General features: G+C 43.4%; 1 non-coding gene across 1 annotated transcript; it reads left to right on the top strand.

The window, feature by feature from the left end:
• The first annotated feature begins 1,153 nt into the window (after nucleotides 1–1,153).
• On the top strand, nucleotides 1,154–1,228 carry Trnad-guc (transfer RNA aspartic acid (anticodon GUC)). The gene has a single exon. It is a non-coding gene; the product is annotated as a tRNA-Asp (tRNA).
• The last annotated feature ends 8,797 nt before the right edge of the window (nucleotides 1,229–10,025 follow it).

Here is a 10,025-nt window from a genome sequence, read left to right as displayed (position 1 = left end):
GAGTCTGATTACGCACGGTGGTGTGTATCTCGTGTCGCCGTTTCGCCCAGTTGACTGGAGACACGCATCGCGAGGTGGCCCGTTTAATTATCGAGGACAAAGTTGTGAATCGGACGGTGATACCTCGGATGTGGCGTCCGAGTGTTTCTCTTCTCTAAGCGGCCACGTGTGTCGTGTGTCGGCCAGCGGAGCGGCGCGGCGGGGGAAGGTCAGTGTCCCGGACTCGAACGACGGACTCCCGCTTGCCAGTCTTCGTCTGTCAGATCTTCGTCCCAGGTCACACGTGACTGCTAATGTGAGGCCGTCTCCTTCCCGTCCTCACGAGTCACTCGGGTACATAAAAATCAGGCCTCAAATACCTTCTGTCTTCTGGCGCCGAGGCTGCTGCTCGCTATTCCATTACAGCAGCGGACTCGGTTCTTCTGTGTACGATGTAGTCTCTTCCTGCACGACGGTCTTCAGCACCGACTGTACCGGAACTGAACTGAAAGCTACTACTGTCGGGCCCACTGCGTCTCGCGTATTCATTCACTTCAGTTCTTCAGTTCACTGGAGGTGAACGACTTCACGGTCATTGCCACTTCTGTCACGTTGAGAAGCTTCTCAAAGAATCTTCTTAACGTCGTTCATTGGCTCTCGGAATGTAGGCGAGGGCCTTTGATCACAGGTGACAATTCAGAAACACGTGAGCCGGACGGGCGATTCCCTGACGGCTGAATCGACAGCTTCTGCTTATGTGGGGAGTGCGATGGCTTCTCCTTAACGTGCTGACTTCACGGTCATTGCCTCTGCTGCTCTGCCCGCTGTTTGCCAGTGTGTAACTCTTCTAAGCTAAACTAAGTTTTTCATTCATTTTCTAATTTCTACTTCACTTCACATTGATTTCACTAATTTATTTACCTATCTGAAGTACCACTCAACAGTATTTGCGCTGATCTCCGCGCACTGTTCTAGGGAAGCGTAATGCCGTCACTACACGGACGGTGTTGCGAACGCCAGTGTTGAGCGTGCCAAGTTCAAAGTGCTGCTGAACGCCCTGAAACGATGTGACTCGTGCATATAGCACGTGCGTCTCAATGTGGTACACGCGATCGCAGCGCTCGCCAGCGGCAGCCGTCGGCTGCATCTGGGTCACACATCACCCTGTTGTCCGCCCCCGGTAGCTGAGTGGTAAGCGTGACGGACTGTCAATCCTAAGGGCCCGGGTTCGATTCCCGGCTGGGTCGGAGATTTTCTCCGCTCAGGGACTGGGTGTCGTGTTGTCCTAATCGTCATCATTTCGTCCCCATCGATGCGCAAGTCGCCGAAGTGGCGTCAAATCGAAAGACTTGCACCAGGCGAGCGGTCGGGAGGCCCTCGTCACACGTTTCTCTCTATCACCCACTTTACAAAATGGATGGGTGTAAAATTCTTAAGCTAGCGCTATTAAAACGCGCCTTTGCTCTCTTTTCCATGCGAGAGTCACGTTGTTCTGCCTGTAGTATCCGTGGACATGTTATAAGGCAGAAAGAGAAGTGTCAAGTCCAGTCAGAAAGGACATCAGCTTCTAAAAGTTCTGTAACAAATAGCGCGATTCAAAGTCTTACTTTATAACTGTTCCTATTCAGCAGCAGAATCTTCACAACATGTGAAATAAAAAAACTTATAACAAGAAAGTGTGAAATATCTTACTGCAAGTAGTGCAATCTGTCTTGTAGATTAAACCATTCGAACAAACTCCTCCCTCAGATGGAACGTACTTATACTTATGTAACATCGAATATTAGAGAATATACTTTTATTGCACTGGAAAGAAAGTATCAGATCCTAATAGTAAAAGCGAAGACTAGTAATAAAAGTATTCGGATCCGCTGAGGCGCAAACAAGAATCACATTACCAGCTACCTCGGCGCGCGCTTTAAATCGGTGGCGACCCCGTGTACATATACGGCCCGGCAGCGTTAATTTTTAGACAAATTTTTTAATACCGTAAAGAATAGAAAAGACGTTAGCTTCTTCCGAAACACAACGCTATAGAGTAAATAATATTAACAACTGAACGTAAGTCAGGATTCTTCTACAAACATGGAACCGAATGCCTGTTCATGTGAATGTATGTTCCTCTACTGCTACCCCATAAAGCGCAATGAATCTGTAGAATTTAAGAATTATTCTCACTTTATGTTTCTATTAAAGGATAGAAGTTTTCTTTAAGGACTGCGTTGAAACTTAACAAGTCGTGCAACACGATGAATGTTTAAAAAGTAACAAGAAATTTACAATTTCGTGTGTTGTACTAGTCCGATTTGCACTACATTTTTTGTCACTGCCTTCGTAAACGTGTCTGAAAAGTATGTGTACAATGTTATACACATTGGCTATTTGCTCTATTGTCAGCTGTCAAAAAGGATACATGTGTTTTGGTAGCATCAACGATTATTTGTTTTGTGTAAAAACAGATTAGATAATCTTTATTAAATTTTGTTTTAAGAATAAAGTGTATGGAATTTTAGAAAACTTAAATATTCCTTTTGGTGAGACTGTTATGAGTAAAACTGGTATAAACATGGAAAATGGATTTTTTGTTTCACGGCAATAAGTAGTTTCCGTAATGTCGGCACTATTTTTTGGTTTATGTAAAAGTCCTCCATCGTTTGTGGAAGGATCGATTTTATGAAATTGTCTACGACGACGGGTTTCCTCCCAAAATTACTAGCTTTCCTTCGTGGCGATCCCTGTAAACCACGCGGTTTATTTTCGCGTTCCATCCTTAAGCGTCCTATTGTGGCGAGGCTGACATTTCCATAAACTGGAGCCCTTTGCTTGGAACGGTTAACAGTAGCCAACAGTTCTTTTCGTGTCACCTCCTTAACACACGCTGTAACATAACATTACAGACGATCGAACGCTCGTTACATCTACATCTGCATCCATACTCCGCAAGCCACCTGACGGTGTGTGGCGGAGGGTACCTTCAGTACCTCTATCGGTTCGCCCTTCTATTCCAGTCTCGTGTTGTTCGTGGAAAGAAGGATTGTCGATATGCCTCTGTGTGGGCTCTAATCTCTCTGATTTTATCCTCATGGTCTCTTCGCGAGATATACGTAGGAGGGAGCAATATACTGCTTGACTCCTCGGTGAAGGTATGTTCTCGAAACTTCAACAAAAGCCCGTACCGAGCTACTGAGCGTCTCTCCTGCAGTATCTTCCACTGGAGTTTATCTATCATGTCCGTAAAGCTTTCGCGATTACTAAATCATCCTGTAACAAAGCGCGCTGCTCTCCGTTGGATCTTCTCTATCTCTTCTATCAACCCTATCTGGTACGGATCCCACACTGCTGAGCAGTATTCAAGCAGTGGGCGAACAAGTGTTCTGTAACCTACTTCCTTTGTTTTCGGATTGCATTTCCTTAGGATTCTTCCAATGAATCTGTCTAGCATCTGCTTTACCGACGATTAACTTTATATGATCATTCCATTTTAAATCACTCCTAATGCGTACTCCCAGATAATTTATGGAATTAACTGCTTCCAGTTGATGACCTGCTATTTTGTAGCTAAATGATAAGGCATCTATCTTTCTATGCAGCACATTACACTTGTCTACATTGAGATGCAATTGCCATTCCCTGCACAATGCTTCAATTCGCTGCAGATCCTCCTGCATTTCAGTACAATTTTCCCTTGTTACAACCTCTCGATATACCACAGCATCATCCGCAAAAAGCCTCAGTGATCTTCCGTTGTCATCCACAAGGTCATTTATGTATATTGTGAATAGCAACGGTCCTACGACACTCCCCTGCGGCACAACTGAAATCACTCTTACTTCTGAAGACTTCTCTCCATTGAGAATGACATGCTGCGTTCTGTTATCTAGGAACTCTTCAATCCAATCACACAATTGGTCTGATAGTCCATATGCTCTTACTTTGTTCATTACACGACTGTGGGGAACTGTATCGAACACCTTGCGGAAGTCAAGAAACACGGCATCTACCTGGGAACCCGCGTCTATGGCCCTCTGAGCGTCGTGGACGAATAGCGCGACCTGGGTTTCACACGATTGTCCTTTTCGAAACCCATGCTGATTCCTACAGAGTAGATTTCTAGTCTCCAGAAAAGTCATTATACTCGAACATAATACGTGTTCCAAAATTCTACAACTGATCGACGTTAAAGATATAGGTCTATTGTTCTGCACATCTGTTCGACGTCCCTTCTTGAAAACGTGGATGACCTGTGCCCTTTTCCAATCGTTTGGAACGCTACGCTCTTCTGGAGACCTACGGTACACCGCTGCAAGAAGGGGGGCAAGTTCCTTCGCGTACTCTGTGTAAAATCGAACTAGTATCCCATCAGGTCCAGCGACCTTTCCTCTTTTGAGCGATTTTAATTGTTTCTCTATCCCTCTGCCGTCTATTTCGATATCTACCATTTTGTCATCTGCGCGACAGTCTAGAGAAGGAACTACAATGCAGTCTTCCTCTGTGAAACAGCTTTGGGAAAACACATTTAGTATTTCGGCCTTTAGTCTGTCATCCTCTGTTTCAGTACCGTTTTGGTCACAGAGTGTCTGGACATTTTGTTTTGATCCACCTACCGATTTGATATAAGACCAAATTAGGATTTTCTGCCAAGTCAGTACACAGAACTTTAGTTTCGAATTCATTGAACGCCTCTCGCATAGCCCTCCCTTCTCACACTACATTTCGCTTCGCGGAATTTTTGTTTGTCTGCAAGGCTTTGGCTATGTTTATGTTTGCTTCCGCAACAGTTGTGGTACCACGGTGGCTCTTTTCCGTCTCTCACGATCTTGCTTGGCACATACTCATCTAACGCATATTGTACGATGGTTTTGAACTTTTTCCACTTATCGTCAACACTATCTGTACTTGAGACAAAACTTTTGTGTTGAGCCGTCAGGTACTCTGAAATCTGCTTTTTGTCACTTTTGCTAAACAGAAAAATCTTCCTACCTTTTTTAATATTTCTACTTACGGCTGAAATCATCGCTTTATGATCGCTGATTCCCTGTTCTGCGTTAACTGTTTCAAATAGTTCGGGTCTGTTTGTCAGCAGAAGGTGTAATGTGTTATCGCCACGAGTCGGTTCTCTGTTTAACTGCTCAAGGTAGTTTTCAGATAAAGCACTTAAAAATAATTTCACTTGATTCTTTGACACTGCCACCCGTTATGAATGTTTCAGTCTACCGGGTGATCAAAAAGTCAGTATAAATTTGAAAACGTAATAAACCACGGAATAATGTAGATAGAGAGATAAAAATTGACACACATGCTTGGAATGACATGGGGTTTCATTAGAACAAAAAAAAAAGCGAAGCTCACAAAATGTCCAACAGATCTCTTGCGCGCGTCGTTTGGTGATGATCGTGTGCTCAGCCGCCACTTTCGTCATGCTTGGCCTCCCAGGTCTCCAGACTTCAGTCCGTGCAACTATTGGCTTTGGGGTTACCTGAAGTCGCAAGTGTATCGTGATCGGCTGACATCTCTAGGGATGCTGAAAGACAACATCCAACGCCAATGCCTCACCATAAACTCCGGACATGCTTTACAGTGCTGTCCACAACATTATTCCTCGACTACAGCTATTGTTGAGTAATGATGGTGGACATATTGAGCATTTCCTGTAAAGAACATCATCTTTGCTTTGTCTTACTTTGTTATGCTAATTATTGCTATTCTGATCAGATGTAGCGCCATCTGTCGGACATTTTTTGAACTTTTGTATATAATTTTTTTTTTTTGTTCTAATGAAATCCCATGTCATTCCAAGCATGTGTGTCAATTTGTGCCTCCCTATCTACATTATTCCGTGATTTATTCAGTTTTCAAATTTATACTGACTTCTTGATCAAATGGTTCAAATGTCTCTGAGCACTATGGGACTTAACAGCTGAGGTCATCAGTCCCCTAGAACTTAGAACTACTTAAACCTAACTAACCTAAGGACATCACACACATCCATGCCCAAGGCAGGATTCGAACCTGCGACCGTAGCGGTCGCGCAGTTCCAGACTGTAGCGCCTAGAACCTCTCGGCCACCTCGGCCGGCTGACTTCTTGATCACCCGGTATATCTGGCAAATTAAAATCTCCACCCAGAACTATAACATGGTGGGGATGTGTACTCCGCAAATAGCTCCTCTTCGTTTTCTGCCATTTTCTTGTAATGCAAGGCGGTTATCCAGCACTTCCGGATACCGAAGTATATCAGTGAGTAGGGCCTACACAAAGTTAACTGACTGACACTGGCAACTAAGACCTCACGAACAGAAACGACGTATTGTACATCACTGCACGCCGATCTACGCTGCTAGACAGGTAACGGGCAACTGATTTTGGGTGCCCCTGTAGGCCAGTGGCAGGGTTCTTCCGGAAAAGGCCACTTCCCCACGAAAAGCGCTGTTCGCTCTTGAGTTTACAGACAGACTATACCTTGAAACCAACATCAACTGAAAGCCAGTATGGCGTATGGCGAGTCTGTACTGAAGAAAGATGGCGTGCATGTGACGTACGCGGCGTTCTTCCATCTCGTTGGTCAACATTCAAACACACTTTCAGAATATCTGTCTTGCTAGATATTGCTCCACACGTATGGAAAGACTCCCCAGCGTGCGTTTTCCATGCTATGACGGTAGAAACTCGGCATTCTGAATGCTCTACGTTCGAATGAACAGTTCGTGTGCCGACGGCATAACCGACACGTGCCCTTAGCGCCAGGATTTCACCCGGATTAAGTCCGGCCCAAAGGGCCTCCCCTAAACAGCCGCCAATTCCGCAAACTGAAAGCTGTATCAAAGTTGTTACCGTATCGTCACAGTCCAACACATGTTAGACTGTGTTGAAATTCAGTAATGATAAGAAATTCAAGTTTTTCTGGATATTAATATAATATGAATGTGCTTGAAGGTCACTCGGGCATGCAGTTATGATTAAGTTATGCTCTGTGCAAAATTCTATCAGGCGGCTTCCTCTTTCATTTCTTAACCCCAATCCATATTCACCTACTACGTTTCCTTCTCTTCCTTTTCCTACTATCATGTTCCAGTCACGGCGTAGCGTGCCATTATCATCAGGTTACTCCTGTTGACTGACGTCCTAGGCCAGCGGGTGGTGTGGTATATATACCAGTCGCCTCTCCCCTCCACTGACTCCGCGTATGGACCGAGGGATGTGCTGGCCGCGGTGGTCTTTCAAATTTCAAAGGTTTTTGGTTCAGCTTTCATCAAAAGTGCAACAATGAAAACCGCTATCAAAGGTTTCGAAGCTACTGGAGTATGGCCCACGGACCCGTCCGTATTCACCGATGCAGACTTCCTCCCGGCAGACACGACTGACATCGGACTTGATAGGCCGTCAGATAAAGAGGTTTATTATATATGGAGCTGAACGATTGTAATTGCCTTCACCTAGCACACCAGCTAAAAAAGACGACGCCAACAGGTTGGATGATCAAGCTGGGAGGTTTCAGCAAATTGTAACAATGAACTGCCGCCTAAGAATGACCAAGTTATTGAGGCTAATTTTTTCTAGTCCTGCAACCGCTAGATCGCACATTTATGGGTGCACTTAAGACTCACTACAGCGAGAATATTTGGCAGTGGATGCTCCATGAAAGCAAACCTGTTGGATCCTATGATATAGTGTGTCTCTTTGGCAAGGGAAGGAAATACAGTAGAAGAAGAATGAGTAGCTTTGAAGGATGAAGTAGTGAAGGCATCAGAGGATCAAATAGGTAAAAAGACGAGGGCTATTAGAAATCCTTGGGTAACAGAAGAGATATTGAATTTAATTGATAAAGGAGAAAATATAAAAATGTAGTAAATGAAGCAGGCAACAAGGAACACAGACGTCTCAAAAATGAGATCAACATGAAGTGCAAAATGGCTAAGCAGGCATGGATAGAGGACAAATGTAAGGATGTAGAGAGGCTTATCTCACTAGGGGGTCTTTGGCAAAGTTCTTTTCCTCTTTTTTTCTTAATAATGGCTTCTAACTCTTTTTTGTACAGCAGATCAGTTGAAACAATGGTCTCCCCCCTCTTCCATTCTCGGGAATATGAACATCAGGGCAACATAAGGACCTCCTGCACTCAGCAAACAGAAAACAGATGATCATTACTAGAGACCCACACTCTGCAGCAGTCAGAGAACAAATTTTGCGTTTACCTCTGCTTGCCATCACTTGTGGTATCTTAGTCTGAACTACACTAAGGCCTGTTTTGTCAACGTTCCATACAAGATCTTCTGGATATTTATGTTTCCAGTATTCAGCTTATAGCAAGTCGTAGAATGAGTTAACTCTCTCATGGGAAAAGCCTTTTGCTCGAGCATATGATGTTCCAGTTGGCTTTCTAATTGAAAGCTTATCTTGATGACGTTGAAGAAAATGCTCAAGACAAGCCCTTCCAGCAATTTCATTTCTGAAGTTTGTTGCAATTCCATTCCTAACTGCAAGTTGGTAGGCCTTTTTTCTAACATCCATACTAGTAAAAGCATAGAATTTTCGCCTCCACATACTGTAATTAAACCACTAGTTCACTTTCTAGGGCTGCTGGTAGAGCTTGTTTTCTTCCAAGCTTTTTAGTTTCAACATCTGCCATCTGTGAGGTATTAGCCTCATACACATACTGGAGCAGAGTTGTTTTTGGGACAGCAAAATGTTTCGATGCTTGCTTTTTTAACTCCCATCGTTTTTCCTACAACAGCAGACACTGCCTCTCGCATTTTGTTTTCATCCCACACCTGCCTTTTGGGGGTTCATTTAGGTGCCAGATTAGTCCTAGGCATCTGAAAACAGAAATAAAAACATTTTACGGTCTGCTTATAATATGGACCCTGGGGTCCACATTAGAAGCACTATTGGGGGCCATATTACAGTCACTTACACCTTGTAAACTAGTGTAAACAGCTTAAAAATGCAATAATACCACACCTTTTACTCTATTTGAAACTCATGCCAATACTTACCAGGTTGTATGCATGGTGCTTGCAGCTAAGTATTAACCAATAATGGTACATTAATGAAGTGAAATTCACATACCTCTCAAAGTTTTGAACAGGAGCTTGAAAAATATAACCTCAAAGTCACTCAACCACTGTACTGACCTGCTTCCAGTGCTCCTACACGCCAGTGAGGATACTCGTACACTAGTTCCAGCTATCACCACTAGAGTTCAGCTAAATGTGATTAAGATATTAAGGGGGGGGGGGCATATTTGTTGCAGGGGCCATTTTACCACCACTTCCTCTACATGGTAATGCAAAGCCGGTGAAACATTTGGGTAAAGGTATATTTGCATTCACGTTGCTTGTAACAGCAAATCTGTTTGACAGTCTCATTGTCATTGTGAAAGAAAAATGAACAAGTAAAATGAAAAACATTCACCATAAGCACAAATTCAGTATTTTGATGAATAAGGACTCAACTAGAAAGGTAGGCAGAGGTTGGGAAGTACCAGCCACAAAATCACTTGAAGTTTGCCTTTTGGAAGAAAATATTATCCACTGTAATCCAAATTAGTGTGCACTGACTGTAAAGTAAGCATTCATAGATATTATTATGCATGTATTGATTATACCATTAAGTTAAATATGTCCAAGCATATACATAATGTTTGCCAAGTAGAGAGTACAGAAGAAAATCCGTTTGAAATTTCTGAATTACCAGATGTACTAGTTACAATTACCAGATGTACTAGTTACAAATGTTGGAGGCATTTCTTTCATTAATGAGAGAGAAGAAAATTCTGGAGCCAGTCAGTTCCTGTGACACAGAGATACTGGCAGAAATTGTTTCTGGTATGTCAGTTACTGAAGTTCAGCTGGCCAACAAAATGGTAACTTCATTGAAGGCTAGTGTAGGTGCTGTTCATGCCAGTAGTAGTATCTCTTTCATTAACCCACAAAGGAGTCACAAGAGAAAACGTGCACCACAGAGGAGACTGTTTTCAGCAAAGAAAACAAACTCCTCAAGCTGCCTACCCATGGCAGTTCCTGATACAGAAGAAACAAAGTTACTGAG

This window comes from Schistocerca cancellata, chromosome 8 (genome assembly GCF_023864275.1).
Source record: "Schistocerca cancellata isolate TAMUIC-IGC-003103 chromosome 8, iqSchCanc2.1, whole genome shotgun sequence".
Taxonomy (NCBI): Eukaryota; Metazoa; Arthropoda; class Insecta; order Orthoptera; family Acrididae; genus Schistocerca; species Schistocerca cancellata.
This window is presented reverse-complemented; position numbering and strand designations above follow the sequence as displayed.